This window comes from Phyllostomus hastatus, unplaced genomic scaffold (genome assembly GCF_019186645.2).
Source record: "Phyllostomus hastatus isolate PE091 unplaced genomic scaffold, TTU_PhHast_1.1 phas_scaffold_114, whole genome shotgun sequence".
Taxonomy (NCBI): domain Eukaryota; kingdom Metazoa; phylum Chordata; class Mammalia; order Chiroptera; family Phyllostomidae; genus Phyllostomus; species Phyllostomus hastatus.
The window spans coordinates 1050859-1065009 of NW_025334006.1; the positions used below are offsets into that span (position 1 = coordinate 1050859).

At 35.8% G+C, this 14151-nt stretch overlaps 1 pseudogene; it reads right to left on the bottom strand.

Moving 5' to 3' along the window:
- Nucleotides 1-3042: 3042 nt before the first annotated feature.
- On the bottom strand, nucleotides 3043-3400 carry LOC123829836 (annotated as a pseudogene).
- Nucleotides 3401-14151: the final 10751 nt, after the last annotated feature.

The window sequence follows — 14151 nt, forward strand, 5'->3', positions numbered from 1 at the left end:
AGATACCACTTCACACCAGTCAGAATGGCCATCATAAACAAAGCAACAAACAACAAGTGTTGGAGAGGTTGTGGAGAAAAGGGGACCCTAGTGCACTGTTGGTGGGACTGCAGACTGGTACAACCACTATGGAAAGCAGTATGGAACTTCCTCAGAAAACTAAAAATGGATCTGCCTTACCCTGCAATTCCACTGCTGGGACTATATCCTAAGAACACTAAAACACCAATACAAAAGAACCTTTGCACCCCGATGTTAATAGCAGCACAATTTACAATAGCTAGGTGCTGGAAGCAACCTAGATGCCCATCAGTAAATTAATGGATCAAAAAACTATGGTACATTTACACAATGGAATTGTATGCAGCAGAAAGAAAGAAGGAGCTCCTACCCTTTGCAATAGCATGGATGGAGCTGGAAAGCATTATGCTAAGCGAAACAAGCCAAGCAGTGAAAGACAAATACCATATGATCTCACCTTTAACAGGAACCTAAACAGCAAAACAAAGAAACAAGCAAAATATAACCAAAAACACTGAAATAGGGGACAGACTGACAGTGACCACAGGGGAGAGAAGAGGGAATTTCAGGGGAGAATGGGAAGGGTTTACAGGAACAAATTTAAAGGACACATGGACAAAAGCTAGGGGGAGGGTGGTAATGGGAGGGAAGTGGGGAGGGTTGGGTGGGTGGGCTGGAATGGGAGTAAAAGGGAGAAAACTGTACTTGAACAATGATTAAAATGAAACTTAAAAAAAAGTTTGTACTCTTTGATCAATACCTCCCCTTTTCTGATCTATTATTTTATGACTATATAGGCCTGTATTCCAGGAACCTTTGTTTTTCAATAAGTCACAAAGATAGTCTCCTATCTTTTCATGTTCATAAATTTTTTAATGTGAGATAGTTGAAATAATTCTTAAGGGTTCATTTTATTTATGAGATAGTTAAGGTTCATTTTTTAAAAATCCACATTTATATTCAGTTGTTCTAGCATAATTTGTTAAAAGGATTTTCCATTTCTCATCAGATTGCTTTGGCATCAGTGTCGAGAAATCAAATAATCATATAACTGTGTGTGTGTTTCCTAGATCTCTCTTCAGGTCTATTTATCTGTTTTTTATTTGTTGATTCTTCTACCCATACTATGCCACCTTGGATATTGCATATTTATAGTAAATATTGAAGTCAGGTAATGTTAGCCTTGCAACTTTTTTTTTCTTTTACAAAATTGCTTTAAATATTCTAAGCCCTTTTTCTTCTGTGCATTTTTTAAATGAGACATTCAATTAAAAGAAACAAAAGCCTAGTAGGATTATGATTGAGATCGCATTGACTTTATAGATGTAATTGGAGGAAATTTGATATCTTAATAATATTAAATTGGCCAATCCATGTGTTTACCAAAAACCCAGTCCTCAATCTGTGTTGTCTTTCCTTTACTCTCATGCTACTACCACACTCAAAACAGTTCTGACTCCAGATGGGTGGGTTTCTTCCCACACCAAGCAATTCTTTGTTATACCAGCTAGATAGCTCTATTCTGACACTATCTGCCAGCAGACAACATTAGATCCCACAGGTTAAGAGTTCAGTCCCATCAGCCTGCCCTCCAACTCAGATACCAGTCGTAGAAGGTGTTCAGGTTACCCACAACTTCTGTATTACTTGGCTATAATCAGAGGTTCCCATGACCTCCACCCTGTTAGGTTTGATTATTTGCTTAGAACAGCTCACAGAACTCGGGGAAACAAACATACATCTGTTTATTGTATAATAAAGGATATGATAAAGGATACAGATGAATAGCCAGATTAAACCTTAGGGTTAGGTTTGAGAGAGTCCCAGGCACAGGAGCTTGGAGGTGGGGTGCATCACCCTTCTAGTATGTGGTTGTGCTCACCAACCTAAAAGCTCTCTGAATCCCATACTGTTGGGATTTTTATGGAGGCTGCATCACATAGGTACAATCAACTATGAACTCCATCTCCAGTCCCCTTCTTTGTCCAGAGAATGGGTTGGGGCTGAAAATCCAAGCTTCTGTCAGGGCTTGGTCTTCTGGTGACCAGCCCCCATCCAGAAGTCATCCAGGAGTTCACCCAGAGTCACTCATTAAGACAAAAGACAGGCCTACCACCCAGGAAATTCCAAGGGATTTAGGCGCCCTGTGGGGAACCAGGGTCAAAAGACCAACTACTAGAACAAACATGCTCCTAGTGCTCTCAACACTTAGGGAAATACAAGAGTTTTAAGAGCTCTGTTGGGAGTTGGGGTCAAAGAGTAAATATTAGAACAAAAATTCTTCTAGCACTCCTATTTACAAGTGTTTCAAGAGCCCTTTGTCAGGATCCCAGGGCAAAGACATGTATATATTTCTTATTATTTCAAACCATGAATATGGTGTGTTTTATCATTTATTTGGATCTTATACAATTTCTCTCAGCAATGTTTTATAATTTTCAGTATAGAGGTTTTATACATTATTGTTAAAGTGGAATATTTTTTTTAAAGATTTTATTTATTTATTTTTAGGGAGGGAAGGGAGGGAGGGAGACAGAGAGAGAGAGAGAAACATCAATGTGCGGTTGCTGGGGGTTATGGCCTGCAACCCAGGAATGTACCCTGGCTGGGAATTGAACCTGGGACACTTTGGTTCCCAGCCCGCGCTCAATCCACTGAGCTACACCAGCCAGGGCTAAAGTGGAATATTTTTAAAAATTTCATTTTCTAACTATTTCCTGTCATATATGAGTATACAATTGTTTTTTTTTGTAGATGACTTTATATCCTGACACCATGCTAAATTCACTTACTAGTTTTAATGGCTGCTTTCTGGAATCCATAGGATTTTTCACATTTGATCATATTATCTGTAAATAGAGACACAGACTCAACACTAACATCCCATCAATATTCTTTTTTCTTTTTACAGAGTGCTCTGTTTTTTATTCACAGAAAACTAAAAGTCCAGTTGTTCTAGATGTTTCTCTTGAATATTTCACGTCTTGTTAGTAAGCAGAACCGTATAAAAGGTGGCTCCCCCTAGTCCTCAGACTCAGATCCATCTTCCTCTTGACTAATCTGGAAGTATTGAAGTTCTTAAGGCTCCTTTTCCATGCAAACATGCGAAGCCAATTGCGAAGACTTCTTCTTAAGGTATTTCCTGGTAAGATATTTCAAATATCTTTTACAAAACTGTTTCTTAGAAACAACCGTGATGTAATTCTTGAAGCAACAATGTGAACCACATTCCCAAGATTTCCAGTTTTTCCATTGACTTTAACCTTTTCCCGCAGAAACTGTTCAAAATTTGCGGAATCAGAAATTCCATCTTCTACTGGGTAAGGTCCAACCCAAACTTCCGGGTTGTCTTCTTAGGCTTCTTGACTTTTGGTTCCATCTTGCAGGCCGTCCAAGAGATCAGAGCCCATCAATATTCTGATCTCTGTTAAATTTATATCTCTACTGTGACCTCTTTCCTCAGCTCCGGACTTGTATAGGTAACAAATTCTTGACATTTTCCCCAGGCCGTTTACATTTTTCAATGTTTTTAAATAAAATTTACAAAATATAACATTGACCACTTTAAAATGTACAATTCAGTGGTTTTTAGAATTGTCAGAAAGTTATGCCATCATAACCATTACCTTACTTCAGAACATTTTTGTCACCCTCAAAAGATACTGCCTGTTAGCAGTCATCCCCTTCTCCCCTCCATCCCTGGCACCCACTGATCTACTCTCTGTCTCTGTGTATTTGTCTATTCTGGACATTTTACATAAGTGAAATCAGTCAATATGTAGCCTTTTGTGTTGGACTTCTCTCTCTTAGTGTATGTAACGTTTTCTAGGTCCATCCATGTTGTAACATGTGTCAGTAGCTTGTTCCCTTTAATGGCTGAATAATATCCCATTGCATGAATATATAACATTTTGTTTATCTATTCATCAGTTGATGAATGTGTGTGTTGTCTTTTGGCTATTATAATATCAATAATATGGCTAGGAACATTCATGTACAAATTTTCATGTAAAAATATATTTTCAATTCTCTTGGCTATATACCTAGGAGTAGAATTGCTAGATCATATGGGAACTCTCTTTTGAACTATTTTAGGAAGGGCCAAATTGTTTTCCCAAAAGTCCACACCATTTCACATTCCCACCAGCAATGTATGAGGGCTGCATTTTCTCTACATTCTTACCATTTTCTTTTCTTTTCTTTTTTATTATAGCCATCCTGGTGGTTATGACTTAGTATGTTATTGTTGTTTTAACTTGTACTCTCCTAATGGCTAAGATATTGGGCATCTTTTCATGTTTATTGATCATTTGTTTATCTTTTCTGGAAAAATATCTATTAAAATCCTTTAGTCATTTTTAATAGGATTGTTTTTCCTTTATTGTTGAATTGTATGAGTTATTTATACATGGTGGGGGAAAGTAGGTTTACAGTTGTGAGTACATGAAACACAGTTTATCCTTGCATTATTATTTATTATTGTATTATTTTCCATATGAACTGTAAATATACTATACCCTGTATACTCTGTATACTAGACACTTGCCAGTTATATAATTTGCAAATATTTTCTCCCATTAAGTTATCCTTTCACTTCTTTTTTTTTATATTTTATTTATTTATTTATTTATTTTTTTTTTAGAGAGGGAAGGGTGGGAGATAGAGAGAGAGAGAAACATCAATGTGCAGTTGCTGGGGGTTATGGCCTGCAACCCAGGCATGTACCCTGGCTGGGAATCGAACCTGGGACACTTTGGTTCCCAGCCCGCACTCAATCCACTGAGCTACGCCAGCCAGGGCATCCTTTCACTTCTTTGGTAGTGTCTTTTGACATATGAAAGCTTTTAATTTTGATAAAGTTCAATTATCTATTTTTTTCTTTTGTTTTTTGTGCTTTTGATGTCATACTTAAGAAACTACTGCAGAATCCAAGATCATAAAGATTTACTCCTATGATTCACTCTAAGAGATTTATAGTTTTGGTTCTTACATTTAGGTCTGTGAAACACTTGGAGTTAATTTGTGTATATGGTGTTAGGTAGGGTACTCATTGATGCTTTCGGATGCAGATGTCCAGTTGTCTCAGCACCATTTGTTGGAAAGATCATTCTTTCCCTAATGAAAAGTCTTGATACCTTTGTCCAAAATCAATTGACCACAGATATATGGGTTTCCCCTAAGCTTTTAATAGGCCAACTGTTCAAAGAAGAACTTCTGGTTTCCACATCACCCCTCACTCCTCCCCAATAAGAAGTATGTATAGATTTGGTCCATTAGGTGATACAAATATCATAAAGCTAACACTCATATTAGCACAAGCAAGCATGGGGAAAAAAAACTATGAGAAAGTACACCAGAGAATAGGATGGAAGATAAGAAAAGATGAGACTGGAGATAAAAGCAAGTCTGATTTATACCTTTTAGGCCAAGGTATGTAATTTTTATTCTAAATGCATTAGGAAGCCATTACATAGTTTTGAAGAGGAAAGTGAGATAAAATAATTTACATTTTTAGAAGATCATCTGGCTGCCAGGTGAGTTCTGGAGCATAAAGTGGCAAGAATGAAAGTAGGGTGACTTTTAGAATGTTATTAATAACTGGTATACAAATAATTATAGTATGAGGCAGAAATCATTGGGTGCTATGACTAGGATAAAAGTAAAAGCATGAAATTGAAAAAAAGAATGCTATTAATATCTAGGTAAGAGATGACAATCATTTAGACAGTGTAGTAAAAGTGACAAAGAGGAGTAGTTTCAGGATATGTTTTGGGGATAAAGGTTTGGAGATAGAGGTAGTGGTTAGTGGTGCTGTGGAGAGGGAAACAGAGAAATCATGTATGGTTTCTAAGTTTATAGCTTGAATAACTGGATGGATGATTACCCAATTACACCCTACATTTGCTGAGATGTGTCAGACTGGAAGAGGAGAGGAACCAGTTGGAGGGGTTTGGTGAGTTTACTGGGAATTCACATAGAGAGCAGGCGTAGACCCCAAGCTCCATGGAAGCAGTCATCATAGTTATAATTAAGTTGAAATGTGCTTAGATGTGTCTTGCATGTTGATAAAAAAGATACATAACTCTCACACTGAGAAGGTACACAAAAGTGACTTCAAGGATGAGAGAAAGGCTTCTGGGGTTGTAAGGAGAGGAGGAAGTAGAGAAAAAGGGGAGGGGCAAGGAGGATATATCAAAGTTAGAGAAGGTAGTACAGGTATGTATATATATGTGGGAAGGATTATGTACTCTTCTGCACCAGGGATACTGGGGAAGCCCACTGGTACGTTGCATAGTCAAGCTACTTTTCAAAAACAAATAATTTTGAATATAAAGGGACACCAAAATGTCCCCACTTATCTATAGGGACCTGAGAAACACTAGTATTCTGACCAATGGCATAAAGTGATGTTGGGCAAGATACTTATAATACACATATATGGGGTTGTTGGGAAGATTAAATTATATTATTATCATTTATTTTACTGCCTGGCATATAGTAATCCATTAATAAGTTATAATAATAATTAATAATAATATATCATATAACCAATAGATAATATTATAATATCTATTATATTAATATACTTATTAATCATAATATTTTTTGCATTGTTGATAATGTGAAAAATAAAAGATCAGAATTAACAAAAATTGGGATGGTGATAGCAATACATTAAAAGGTACATTTAATTAATTTGAAGCTCTGTTCTCTTAGTTCCTTCTCTATAAAATTAGTGCTTTCTACATAAAAATATAATTTTACCTTACTGTATGTGTATGTGCTTTTTTCTTATGTTTTTAACTCTGGTTCATAAGATTGCAGTAATGAAGACTGACAGATTCCTTAATGACTAGTAGCTTATGTTATTATTTATAATAAAACTGAGTCATGTAACTAGTTAAATGAAATGGCATTATTTTAATTAGTGATACTTTAAATATTAGTATTCTGGACATGATTATTTTTATGAACTGTCATGCAAAACTCTTTTTAATACTCTTAAATTAACAAAGAAAATGAAAAAAAATGAAGACACCAAATAACCATTGCCTACATGTGAATTACTCCTGGTTTCCATTTCCTCCACATTCTTTCTCCTTTTTGGTCACAAATGTTTTTTCAACCTTATTAGGACAATGGTGTTAACAAATGCAATTTACTTATGTGATGATGATAAAGATTTTAATTTAAAAACACTTTTTGACAACAAAATAAGAACCAAACATTACTCCCACAATACTCTGAGACAAGACCTCTCAATAACTGAGGAAACTTTTCTTTCTTGGTTAAGTTGACTGCACTTCTCCCACCAAATAGAGCACTCTTAGCAAGCCCCATATGCTTAAGTGAATACACACATTTGCTAAAGTTTTTTACTTTGAGTTCATAATGACAAAATGATTATAATTAACTCATATTTATTTTTCATTTTTCTCCCATTTTCTGTCTGCCATATAATTGTCTGCTTTGCCTATTTTGTGGTTTCTTTTAAAAAACATTTCTTTGAACCGTGGCTGGTGTGGCTCAGTGGATTGAGTGCCAGTCTGAGAACCAAAGGGTTGCTGGTTTGTTTCCCAGTCAGGGCACATGCCTGGGTTGCAGGCCAGGTCCCTGGTGGGGGTGCATGAGGGGCAGCCACACATTGATGTTTCTCCCTCTCTCCCTCCCTTTTCCCTCTCTCTAAAAGTAAACAAATACATAAAATCTTTTTTAAAAAGTTTCTTTGCTATTCTTCTGGGGAAATACACTCTCCCTCTTCATCATCAAAGACAGTTCAGAGAGGTATGATGCCTTATAACTTCAGTTATTCTCTCTTAATAACATAAAACACATGTTCTTTGTCAAGACTATAATGTTAATACTTTCATGAGTCTCATCATGGAGACATACAGGGGATAAAAAATACAGTATTAGGAATGAGAAAGGAGATATGCCAGACATAGAGTTATTAAAAGAATTCTAAGAGAATACTATTAAACATACTTTTTAAAAAATGTACTGATCTTAGAGAAAGGAAGGAGGAGGGGAGGAGAGAGAAACAGACAGACAGAAACATAGACTTGTTGTTCCACCTAATTCACACTTTCATTGGTTGCTTCCTGTATGTGCCCCGACCAGAGATGAAACCCGCAACCTTGGTGTATTGGGATGACACTCGAACCAGCTGAGCTATTCAACCAGTCCCTAAATACACTTTTATGTCAGCAACTTTGAAAACTTGGGTGAATGAATGATTTCCCACATAAATGAAATTGACCCAAAACTGATGATGATAAACATGAATAGAACAAACACTGTGGATGGAATTGGATAAGTGTTAAACTATAACATTGCAAAATGCACCACAGCTAGATGGATTCCTAGATAATTTTTATCTATTCTTTAAATAGCATAAAATTTCAATGTGATTTAAACTATTCCAGGCTATTAATTAAAAAAAATAGAAAGCCCACTAACTCACTTTATAAAGTCACTCAACTTTGTATATAAATATAATGAAGGCAATACAAAAAAACAGGAAACTATAGACCAGTCTCATTTCTAAGACTATACATGTCCAAGTTTATGACTATAGACAGATGATTCCAAACAAGTACATTTAATCCAGCAATGTAGTCAAGTAGTTTTTTTAAATGGGTCAATAATAGAAATTTTATCAATATAATCCATCATACCAACAAGTGCTATATGCAATATAATTTAGCAATAGGTGCTGAAAAGATTTTTGATAAAATACAATAGCCAGTTCTAATAAAAATTCTACTTACAATAAAAGGAAACTCTTACTATAATAGACTATTTACTAAAACCGACAGAAAATATTCTAAATAGCAAGATACCAAAACCATTTCATTTACATCAACAACTAGTCAGGATTGCTGTATCAGCATTATTGTTAATATTTAACATTGTCTTGGACAGTTAGTACACTCAGTAAGACAGAACAAAATGGTATACATAGTAGGAGGAAAAGAGATAAAGCTCAAGAGATGCCAGTAAAAATACTACCAGAATTAATGAGAATTTGGAAAGGTGGCTGAAGATAAATATATGAATTTAATGGCTATTCCCTATTCTTATAATAAGCATTTAGAAAAGGAAATGAGGTGAAATATACCATTCACTATAGAAGAATAACATCTAAATTACTTAGAGATAAATTTGACAAGAAAAACACAGAACTTAAATAAAGAAATTATTCAGATCATAAAGCAAGCTCTGAACAAAAGGAAAAGCATTCATGTTCTTGGATGAGAACATTAACATTAAAGTCAATTTTCCCAAAATGATGTATAGATTTAGTAAAATTTTAATTAATATTCTAATAGGGTATGGTTAAAGATTAGAATTGGAAAAATACATTTAAAAGGTGTATGGAAAAATAAATGACTAGTAAAATAAAGAGTGAAGGGAAATGTAGCAGATATTAGAACACACTGAAAAGGCACTGCTACCAAATCATTACAGAACTCCAGAAGATTAGACAGACGTATCAGTGGAATGGGATAAGAACCTAGAAAGAAGTCTCAGGATATTTATAAAAAGTAGTATGTGATAAAGGTGTAGTTGAAATCACTGTGGGCAAGATAAATTATTTAATAAATGGTGCTGGCACAACTAGCTATATATTTAAAAGAAATAAACTTTGATCTCTATCTTGTGCCAGATATTAAAAAAATTATGGATAGATGAAATACTTAAAATCAATTACACAAACAAAATCTTTGGTAGGAAAAGTTTAGGAAAATATTTAATCAACAGGTAGAGGACATTGGAAAGCCAGACCATACAAATTAAAAAAAAAATAGATACATATGACTCTATAAAAGTTTTAAACTTTTGTATTAATACATGTGGAAGATATATCATAATTTAAATAACAGACAAATAGATTCAGAGACAGTATTTATAATACAAAGGAGAGATAAATATTCAATAATTATAATATAATGAACTCTTACAAACTGAGGCAAAAGAGAATAAAAACTAGTAGAAAAGTAGGCAAAACACATAAACAGACAATTCATAGAAGTACCTAATGACCAATAAATACATGATATTATAGTAAATTCACAAGTAGACAGGGAAATGAAAAATTAAGTAATAATAAGATACCACTTTAAGCCTATTTGTCAAAAATTTAAAAAGGTGATAATGTCTATTGTTGGCAATAACGTGGGAAGAAGGAAACTCTCACATACTGTTGGTGGAAATAGGAAGTATCAGAGCCTTTGTGTAAAACAATTGGCAATATCTATTCAAATTACACTTACTTGTACCTCTCCAAGGAATGCCACACCTGTTTTATATCCCAGAGGGGTAAAGAGCATCAAGGGGGAGGATTGCACATAAATAAATACTTTTTCAGCTTTGTTCATAGCAGAAAAATAAAGCAGAGCTCTACCAGTGGACTTTGAGGGGTTATCATGTATTTTTGGCATCGCATGAAAAAAGCAAAATGCCCAATGAGGTCAATTTGCCACCAAGTGACCAAGTGGTCTTCTCAATAAACGGTGTCCTATTAGGGGCTCAGTGTTGGTCTCTGTAGCTGGCAGGTAGGTAGCAGCAGCTAGAGAGGCCTTGGCAAGGCGGAGGCCATTCTGTTGGGACTGTGCATAACCTTAGCGTCTGTCACCAGAGCCAATTCACTCATGTGCCCATTGTGCCAGCCCTGGGATGTCCTATGACATAGGATGACTGATATTAATAGGCCTAATTGCTTAGGCTTCCTTGTATCTGATTTGCCAGCCTTCTCCTGCTAGACCCCTGATCATTGACCACTGCCCAGGAATCTGCATGTATTCTCATTTTGGTCCATTTTTCCTTCCACACAAGTGTGTAATCAGTTGTACCACTCACTGCTCTGCCTACTAGGAAGATTTCCCCTGCCCACTATTGTTCAAAGCCATCCCTAAATGTGAATATAATTCACCCATACACATATTCAATTTTCACCCATGTACCTAGCTAACACAACTATGAGCCAAGTTTGAGCTTTTCCCTCCTCCTTTAGCTGGTTCTACTGGACCTCCCCCACAACACAGCCATAGGTATGAAGGTATGGGTACCTGTGCAACTGTGGTGGGTGACATGGGGGTCCAGGCTACCTATTCCTGCCTTCTGGTCCTGCTCAAGCCTGATCCCAAATATACCATTTCAATTTTCATCAGACTTTATAACTTGCTTGGCAAGTCTGACAAAACCTCTAATGGGCATTTCTGGACCTACAGCCCCTACACAAGTGATAAAATTTCATAGAACTAAATACACACACAGGTGTGCACACACACACACACACACACACACACGTGTAAAAGTGGTGAAATCTGAATCACGAGTGGATTGCATCAATGTTAGTTTCATCTTTGTGATGTCATACTACAGTTTTGTACCCAGTTAGGGAAACTGGTTGAGGGGTACATGGAATGTCTCTGAGTTATTTCTTACAACCATGTGTGAATCTGCAATGATCTCAAAGAAAAATGTTTAATTAAAAAAAAAGATTACAGGGATTAGTTAACTCGAAGGTTTTTGGGTTTTTGTTATGTCTGCAGCAGAGAATATGGAATTAGTATTTACCTTTAAATAAAAAGGTCAAAAGGTGGTGCCGCCAATTGAAATTTAAGAAGGAAAAGGTGTGAGCAGCTGTTGAAGCAGAAAGTGGAGATTGCGGAGATCAGTTTGGGACTTTGGCATCTGCAGGGTCTGTGGCAGACCCAGGTGCAAACTTCTAATGGGTAGTTGGGAAGATGCAAGGTTGGGGCCAGGTATGCAGATTTAGCCATTTTCATTGTAAATAAAGCCAAAGGAACGGGTAAGAGGGTAAAAGTTCTGTGAGAAAAATAATGGGCAAAGAACAGAGCCTGGGGTTTCATTGACACTTACGTTGCAAATGGTGACCACTGACCCCCAAAAGAATGGACATTTCGTGAGCAGAGTCCGCAGTGTGGGGGAGTCATGAAATCGAAGGTAAGAGACATTTTTGAGAAAAATAGCTGAGAGCATCAAATGCAAGGTGAGGAGGAGTGACACATCATACTGTGAGGTAGGGAAGGAGAATAAGGATGAATAAAAATGCACAGAGGTTTGTACTTGGGACAGCTGGAAGCAAGAGTGTTCACATCTTAAAGCTTCTACTTTCTCTGTGAAGTAGGAAGCAAGATCACAGAGAGGCTTCCATACCTAAGAATCAAAGACAAAAGCAAAACACAGATTTGAAAACAGGCATTAGAGACACTGCACACAAAATCCAGCAGTAGAGGCTCTGATGTCTGCTCCAGTTGGGTACTGTTAAAGATTTGCTCTTTCACAGTCTACTGTAATCAAGGCTCTCCCAGGGCAATGGCATTAAAACAAACAAACAAAAAATCCAAGACTCTCATTATTGTTTAGATGACATAAAAGTCTAGCACAGTGTCTGGTACTCAGTGAGTATGCAATAAATGTCTGTTGAAAGAATGAAGAAATGAAAAAATGAAACATCATAAAATATCTTAGGAACAAGAAAATACCAGGAAGATTTTTGCAGCTAATGTTTATAATAAAAAATACATACTTTGAATAATACTAAGGATTTAAGATACAAGAAAATTTCTAGTTGATACATAGAGAGATACCATATAAGATCTTACTGAAACCTGAGTGAGACACAGCAAAAACCTTGTCTCATGGGCTCCTATTATCTATAAATCATAATGTAAAAATAATCTAATTCTAAAATATCAGAAAACAAAAGGCATTATCAAACAAGATTTATCAGGAATAGATCCTAGACAGATAACATAAGGTAAAAACTAATGCTATATTAATAGTAATAGATGCCTAATAAGTTTTTACTTGCCTGAAAAAAAAAACATTTCTTTGGAAACTTATCATAATGTTTTATTACTATAAGTATGTATTACTTTTATATAATTAAAGAAAATTTTCCTCCGACATTTTTTAAAAATCTCAAATGTACACAAAAGTTAAAAGAATAGTTATAAATACATTACTTCTAAATGAATCCTTCATCCAGATCCCTAAATTGTTAATATTTTGTCACTTTTTTCTATCTCCATTTTATGACTTTTTAAAGCTGCAGACATATTTCAGCCCCCAAAACTTCACCATTCATCTTATAAAAACAAGAATATTAAACTAATTAACATTAATTCTCTATTATCACTTAATATACAGCCCATATTTAAATTTCCCCAATTGTCCCCAAAATGTTCCTTATAGTTTGTTTTCTCATTCAGGATTCAGTTACGTTTCAGGTGTTTCACTGGTTGCTTTTTAATTTCTTTTAATGGAGAATAGCCCCCTTGACATTCTGCCCTTGACCTTTGTTCTTCACCATAGGGAACTTTTTGAGTTAGAGTTCACTGTCCTGTGTAATGTCTTCCATTCTGGTATGATTGTCTCCTCATGGTTACATTCGGGTTAAACATGTTTTGGCCCAAATACTACATAGATGATGCACTGCCACCAGGACTTACATAGCGTTGAATTGTCACCCACTGGTGATGCTAAATGGAACAATTTGATTAATTTAATGACTGCCAGATCTCTCCATTGCAAATGAATCCTTCCACACTTGTAATTAATAAGAAGTCCGTGTGGTGGTATTATGAAAGCATAAGTCTGTCCTGCTCCCCAACAGTCCTTTTACTCAGTAATAACTTTAGCAACAATTAATGGTCCTGACCTGGAGCAATTATTACCTTGGTGGTTGCAAAATGATGATTTTCTAATTCTGTCTCGTCCTTGCTCTTCAGTATACAAAGATGCATCCTGTACAAGCTCAATTTATACATTTTATATGTTTTCTGCCCCAGATTGGAATCAACCATTTCTCAAAGGAGCCCTTGTTACTTTTAGTGGAGAAGAGCATTTTCAAAATCAAAATCCAGCCATCAGGTATACTTACTCTACTCCTACACGCCCCTTTCAGCGAGGCAGATCTGAGACACTCTCTCTTAACACATCTATGCAGGATCCAGCAAAAGTAACGCCTGCTTGAATGTGGTTGGTAGGATAATAATATGGATAGAATAATTTCTAGTTTTAATTTGAACATTTTATCTAAAATGTCATATGGTGTGCTTGAGTGTGATATTATGTTACAGGATTATATGCTTACGA